This window comes from Cupressus sempervirens, chromosome 8 (genome assembly GCF_028749045.1).
Source record: "Cupressus sempervirens isolate cs-2001-9-10 chromosome 8, ASM2874904v1, whole genome shotgun sequence".
NCBI lineage: Eukaryota > Viridiplantae > Streptophyta > Pinopsida > Cupressales > Cupressaceae > Cupressus > Cupressus sempervirens.
In genome coordinates, this window is record NC_143125.1 from 87274454 (window position 1) to 87282955 (window position 8502).

An 8502-nucleotide genomic window follows, 5' to 3' on the forward strand; every position below is an offset into this window, starting at 1 on the left:
TCTACCAACTTTCCAATGCTCAAAAAGTTATCCTTTAAACCATCAACAAAGTAAACATAATCAGTATTTTTTTTACAATCAAGAGTAATGGATCCAATTCCTATTATATGATAGGTTGCATTGTTACCAACTCTAATAATACCTCAATCATTATTTTGTAACTTAACAAACTTATTCATATCACTAGTCATGTGATGTGAACATTCATTATCATTTATCAAATCTGATTTCTTCTCAACTCGGATATCTAGATCTCTTTCTTCTCTAATTTCTCTATCAAGATCATCTTCTTTAGTTGCTACAAATCATAATTCATCATTAATTTCATTCTAAACTTTTTCATTAGATTTTCCATTTTCATTTGCATACAAATAATTTTTATGTCTTCTACTCTTGAACTTTCCCTTATACATTTTCTCTCTTTAAGGACATTTATATGCATAATGACCGAATTCAACTCAATTCCAACATTTAAAAATTTTCTTACCATCTTGTTCTCTTCTCATAGAAAGGTCTATACCTTCCTCAATCTTCTTGTGTTCATCATATCTACTGCTAGAAGAAAAATCTCCTTGTATGTTCAAACTTGTTAACAGACTTGATTAAACATTAAGTTTACTAAAGGCTATCTCTACTCTTGTTAGATCTCTAGACTATCTTAGATCAACTTTTTTTGGTTCCAATCTATCAAGAAATGTTTCATTGGTGAATTCCTTAGTACAAGGTATAAGTAGCTGAATCATCTGAGCCACTTGCTTGAATGGTGGTGTCAAACTTTTCAAGATCTTCCATATAACTTCATCTTCTTCCTTAGCTCCACCATGAGTGTTGATTACTAAAATAATTTCTAATATCCTATCAATATAATTTCTTATAGATTCATCTTCCATAATCTTGGCATCTTGAGCTTCACATATCCAATTTAGCAATCTTACTCTTTTTTCATGTGTATCACCTATACAAGTAGCTTCTGATGATTTCTAATTTCATGACATGTTTTTTATTCTTTACCTGACTATATTCATTCTTAGGAAGAGCTAACTATAGTGATTCTTTGGCTCTTATATTAGACCCACACATAGAATATGGGCCTTCATCTTCTCCTTCAAACTGTCATAGTTGTCCCCATTAAATCTAGGACTATCCTTTCTGAAAAGATTTGCTATCAATCTCCCAAAGATGTTAAGGTTTATCTTCAAGAACTGAACATTTGATACCAATTTTTAGAATATATGGGGGGGGGTAAATCAATTATCCAACTATTATCACAATTATCAAACTTAATAATCTCAAGCATGTGATCAACATAGAAAAATCCATAATAATGAACTCATGCACAATAACATCAGATATGTTAACTAGGGAAACCCTCAATTAGAGAGGAAACCCTAGTGAGGATAATACACACAAGATGATGTACTAATATAAATGTTCCTTGTTAAAGGTTGGACCTTGTTAGGAGTCTCCGAATACGTTCAGTACATATAAGTCCTTGTTAGGAGATTCCAACATTCTAAGGAGTTTCAAAAGATAGATGGACCCATTATCCAAACATCTTTAGGGAAAAACCAATGAGCCCACTATTCAAAGCATCCCTATATTATTTCTTTTAGAATAAGAGATCACAAATCCTATAATCTATTGGATCGCTTACACACATTTACCAAACACTCTTCTCCTTTGGGCACTTCATAATTAAAACATATTTCCTTTATACCATATCTTCAAAATTATTCCTTGATTCAACCATAGGGCTTTCTCAATTAATTATAATAAGAAAATTAATTAATTATCATTTCAATAGCACTATCAACTTATAGTCTATGCCAAACTTCACATGTGCAACTTTACAACTTGTGCACTAGCTATCATCACTATCTCATTGTCCTTTGCCACTATTTGACTATGTAACTCATTATTGCATCTTAGATGTAAGATAGAAATGAAACATCGGAATGTTGTCCTCCAATAATCTATTTTTGTACTTCTCTCTATAAATTAGGTATAACTATGGTACATCTTTGACATAGAATTTGTACACTCAACCATGTCATTAGGATATATTCTAGAAAATTTCCTTTACTATGCATCACTAGATAATAAAACCATTATCTAGACCATTAAGATTTGTTTCTACTACTCTAGCACTCTTCAAAGACTTACTTCTATGTTGACATCAATGGAAAACATAGTCATGAATGCAACATGTCAATACTCTCCAATGCTTAATATACTTCCCCAAATTAGTATCATCAACATTCATGCTAACAATATTTTCCTCTTCTCCTCTTATCTACTCTTTGATCTAATACCTATTCAACCTCTTCAATATGCTTCTTAGAATAATCATCTGATACAACAAATTCATCATCTGACTCATGATACTTATACAAGTTTGCAAAATTGAATATAGGAGATATTATTGGAAATATAAGAGGAGTTACTGAGAGGGGACGTGTGAATCATTTACCTCAAAATAAAATCCTAAATCCCTTAGATTTTAATACAAATCAAACTTTGTACTCTAATGTAACTCGGTAAATACACATGCACTTGATTTACATTAACAACTATCTTAACTTAGTAAACACTAAAATAAATCAGAAAATGTTTAAAAATAAAATCTTAAGATATTATTTGTGATTTATCTTATGTTAACTTAGTTGAATACACATAAAAGAAATAGCATGAACATAAGTGACACCAAGATTTAACGTGGAGAGCCAATTTGGGAAAAACCACCAATTGCAACTAGTTACTCCTTTTCACTCTTCTAAAGTAAGCCCTATTAGGAGCCATCCTTATTAAAGGTTAAAAAACACACTATTAGGTGTGATCCTATTAGAATATTTAATCACCTTATTAGGCGAGGCCTTGTTAGAGGTCTTTGGACACTTCAAAAAGAATACCACCTTGATAGAGGATTTAAAAATAGTTGTTAATCCAAATTTGTTAAGAGAGTAACAAAAAGATGACTTGATTTTTGATGCAACTAAATTTCTAATTAAATATCTCAATTATGTCTTGTATACCTAATCCTTCCTAATTGAATGTATCTTTGTAGCTCACTATTGGTGTTTGAAACTACTGAGCAACAAAATGCTCCATACCAGGATGATAATGCTAAGATAATCTAAAGACTAACCAATTCTTATAATCAATTACACAAATAGATCATCTAGACCCAACTTCAATGAAACCAAGGATAGTTTCCTACTCTTTAGGATCTACTAAACCAAGGTGGGTATACCTAGGGATGATTCTAATGCAAACTGATGTATTACAGCTATCTTAGTTTCATTTTGATTTTCATCTTTTATCCTCATGCACATACACCATTTATCAATTTCTTTAATTCTTTCAAGTCCATATGCATCCCTTATATGTAGATTTGGTCATAGTTCTCCTAGAGTTTACAAGTATTCTTGGAAATAGCAGCTACCTAAGACCTAGAAAACTAAATGTAAATGAGTGGTGACTAGCATTACAACCTTGAACAAAATAGAATAAGAATGATATTAAAATTTATAATAGTTTTGACATGTAAAGGAAAAATTTACTCTCAATCATCTCTAATTTATATGACAAGTACCTTATCCATTGGGCACAAAAAGTCACTTATTGGTAGGTGACCTAGCTTAATTAACTTGTAATTGAATCTATCAACTATAATCACCCATTTCACTTCTTACATGATATCCTCTTCATAAAATCATGAATTCTATTGACTTATTGAAGCATTTACGTAATCCATTGAATTAAAAGCAACAATACTACCAATTTATATCCCATCTAGAATGCATTCAATCAAATGAACATTATTCAAATGACCTCAAAATTAGTAAACTCATGAGAAGGAGATAGATAATAGTGACACAAATCTAATGTAAATACCCCTTTGTATTATCCTTTTTTCTGAATAATACAATAACCAATAGCAACTTAGTAAAGAACCTAGAAGATCATACTGATTTTTCCTTTCTAATTGTGATCAACGGAGTACATGACTAAAAATGAACTCAAAAAAATTACATATGACTGGACCAAAAGTACTTTCTTGAAAACTAAAGACATAATTTTTTTTGGGACAATCATAATGCCTTGAAAACTAATTTATATAAAATGAGTTGCAACAAGAAAAGCACAATTATGATTGATAGGTGTCCTTTTACAACAATGAGTATAACAACTTTTTCCAAAATATCTAGACACCTTTTTTCAAAAAGAAACAAAGAAAAATAGTTACAAATGATAGCTAGAGCATAAAATCTTCAACTTCATTATTTTCTCTAACTACTTCCTTTTGGTAAGGCTTTGATTTTTGCAATTTCTTTCCAGACAATAACTTCTCTTTTGGTGGGCAACTCGCAAGTCTTGGTTGTTGCTAACTCACCAACATATTTCTACCATCTAGCATCAGTTATCACCTTTCCCTCTGTAATAAACCTATTCATTTTAGTTTCAATCTTGAATATGGTGTTAATAAGTTCATTGAAAATACATTCATCTATATCATCTTGGAAAATGGATGCCACCTGTGGCAAGTCTAAAATATGGTCAAAAGAACTAGACCATTCATTGAAATCCTTTACTTGCTATCAAAATCAAGAATAGAAAGAATCAAAGAATGAAAACTAGTTGTTAATAATTTCATTTTATTTTGTATGACTGCCAGTTTCCCTTTGAAAAATTACAATAGGTCTTTCAACTTGTCCATACCCTCCTTTACAACGATAACTTTATCTAGGAGATCTGGCTTTTTGGCTAACAAGGGTATCAATCTATTAAAGAACTGCATATATGGTCCCCATTGTTGAAAAATTGGCTCAAGCCACCCAATTGCATCTTTGGATATCGGCTTTGTAGATTGTAGATTTATGAATGTGTTATAAGCATCTTGAGATATTCTTTTCAAAATGCTTATTCTATTCCTTAAAACAGTCATCATAACATGTTTCTTAGTTGCATTGTCAAATTTATGATCCTCTATTTCCACATTTACTACAAGTATTGGCACTATTACCCTTATAGGTATCTCCTCTATTTGGGGCTCTACCTTTTTAGTGTGCCTTTCTTCTTCCACCTACCTGGGTGCATGTTCTGCCTCAACTACTACCTTGAGTTGCTCCTTGAGGGATATTATTCTTTCTTCTAGACTTTGAATTTTCCTCTCTAACTCTTCTATTCTCTATTTTTGTACATGGCTCATTTTGAGCTCCTCTTCATACAATTTTTTGATATCAAGACATTCATTGTACACCACATCTAGCTTATCCTCAATTTCATCCACCTTTACTTCATTCATGAGAGCAAAGTGTTTAACCAAGCTAGAGATTTCTTTCGTAGTAGTGTTCTCTAATGTCCACACAATCATGTTTCCCTATGTAGTTTCCTATATATCCATCATCTTGGGCCTTTTGGTGTTAGGGGAAACGCTCCACACTACTAGGGTTTTTGTGTCTATGTTAAATCTTGACCCTCTCTTTAATCCTTCACTGCTAGTGGCTTCATAATTGATGGCTTTGTCTTGTCTTCTCATTTGATCTAGAACAAAAGCCCTCTCAATATCCCAATGTGGTATTAGAATCATACCACTCCTATGTACCAACTCCTTGGCTTTTGTAGGGTTCATTGTCTTACTCTCAGGATCATAGGCTAATATTTTTTCAACTAATTCTTTGTTCTTCTTTAGATCCTCTCCTAACATGAGACTTAATTTGAGCTCATTTTGTTTTATTTTGTAAAGAGAACCTTTAAACTCTAATGATTTAATGAAATCATCATCTTCCATGAACTTTTTAGATTAAATGAGCTTGTCATCCAATCTTGATGCTGCAATCTAGAGATCAGTAGAGGCTTTTCTTTCCTCTTTAGCCCTTTGATGTAAATAATTTTTCCTAATATTAGCAAAATACTCACTATTTCCTGGGGTCACTTGTAAAGCTCTACTTACCACCCTTTCTGAGATGTGCATTGACTTTTTCCTTTTGTTTCCTTTTGACACCCAAGCTGAAGTTGATGGTTGCTCTTCTTCCAACTTGATGTAGGAGAATTCTAGGTTGCCTTGTTATCCTACTCATTTTTTTGTTCATTCTACAATTCCTTTATGTGCCTAGCAGTTCCTTCATGTGCCTAGTAATCCTTCATGTGCCTAGTAGTCGTTCATGTGCCTAGCAGTTCCTTCATATTCCTAGTAGTCCTTCATGTGCCTAGTGGTTCCTTCATGTGCCTAGTAATCCTTCATGTGCCTAGCAGTTCCTTCATGTCCCTAGTAATTCCTTCATGTGCCTAGCAGTCCTTCATGTGCCTAGAAATTCCTCTAAGTGCCTAGTAATCCAATTTCCTTCATGTGCCTAGCAATCCAATTTCTTTCATGTGCCTAGTAGTGCAATTTCCTTCATGTGCCTAGCAATCCAGTTTCCTTCATGTGCCTAGTAATCTAGTTTTCTTCATGTGCCAAGTTATTGTAGCAATTCCTTCATGTGCCAAGTTACCCAATGTATGCCAAGTGATTCTTCATATGATGAGTTACCTAGTGTATGCCAAGTGTTAGTATTTCGACGTGACTTCTGCGAGCTGACTTGTGAGATTTATTTCATTTGTGATATTTATATTATGATCTTTTCTTGGGATGAGTCCAAACCATTGTTGGTGTTGGTGTTTGAAAATGTTACTAGTTTCCAATTACCCCAATGAGAATATGGTATATCTAGGGGTAGCTAACTCCCATCTCCAACATACTATTTTAGACACTAGGCCAATTATAAGGCTAGACCCTTCTTCACTTCAGGCTTTGCAAAACCTAAGTTGGTGGACCTTAGATTTGATTAATATGGTGCCAGTGTAAAAAACATATTCTTGAATCTATTATAGTAGATTTAAACCTTATTTCTCCTAATGACTTATGTAGTGACAAAGAAGTGCAGTAGCAAATTACAACTCTATGAAATGCACAAGCTGAGTGAGGGTTAGACTATTCTAGTTCTTCAACATAAAATGTAAAGATTATTTGAATTTGATTTGATTTTATGTGGATGGGTAAAGTGGATAAAAACTAGGTATGAACAACAAACTTATGATCTTGTAACAGATCAGTACCTCATCCATTAAGCAATTCACAAATCTCCCTCATGCATTTTGGATATCTAGAACACATATCTTATGCCAAGACTCTATATCTATCCATTTACCTTCTAAATTAGATATCAATGTTCAATTTAAATCCCATTCTTACTTGATATACTCCTCAATAACCTATAACCCTAATTGATTTCCCTAAAGCATTTACATAATTCCTTGAATTACAAGAAACAATGAAGCAACATATAGCCTTAAGGGACTACAACTATGATCTAGGCTCTTTGTTCAAAGATTTTAAAACATTACGGCTCACTAAGAAAGGAGACAAAATTTAAACTAAAACTCAACATTTGCTACTCACTGTATTAGTTTCCTTGAAATAATACATAAAAATGCATGAAATTAACTCATAAAGAACCTAATAGAATGACTATATAATGAACAAATGCTATCATACAAGAGAGAAAATGGTAGGAATGAGAAATTGATGAGATGGAAAGGGGGTATCATAGCCAAAGCAAAGCTTCATGGTTTGGAACTAGCACATCCCAGATCTTCCATTCAAAATTCATCAATTCTAGGGCCAATTCTACTAAATGTCTTCATTCTAGAAAACTTTCCAATATTTTCTAACCCTTACAAAAGAGAAGAAGAAAGTATAAATAGAAAGAAAGCAATTCTTGGATTGGTTATGCAACTAACAAGTGTCCCTTCAGAATTCTTCGTCAAGAAGCTGAAAAGAATCTCTCTACCTTATCTCCTCCATGGGTAAATCAAATCCTTTCATTTTACCTCTAAAAGGAATCAAATATCTTAGAAACCTAATGATGAAAGGATGTAACTAATTTTGGTGTTACAATGAATTCACGGTAAAAGTGAAAAACTAGTTACAATGTGACCTCCAGAATGCAAGAAAATAGTTTAAAGATGATTTTCTCCACATTCAGATCCCAAAAAACCTTTAAAACTAGCCTCTAACCAATTATGATACTCAATGGTGAATTTTGCTTGGTCTGTTAAGAATGCCCCAAATTTTACAAATTGGCTTATAGTGTGAACTAGTGAGCACCTATGCAAAAACCAACTTTAGATTTAGAAAATTCAGATTCTTCCAGTTCTAGTGATATATAATATCACTATGTTAGCCTACAAGAAAGCTCTAGAAAGTCAATTTAAAAATCACTCCCTTGGCATGAAACCTTAGATCTACAACTATTTTAAATTTTAAATTTTCAAAAAATTTAAAATTTTCTAAAGTTGAAACTTTAGAAAATGATCCTTTTAAATCTAAAATGTGAACATACACATTTTGTCAAAAAAAAAAAAAAAAACTTATTTTTATTGCTTTCACATTTTCCCTCACCCTTTAAATCTAGGGTCAACACTCTGTTGACCAAGCACCATGTGTCACTCTGTGATTGG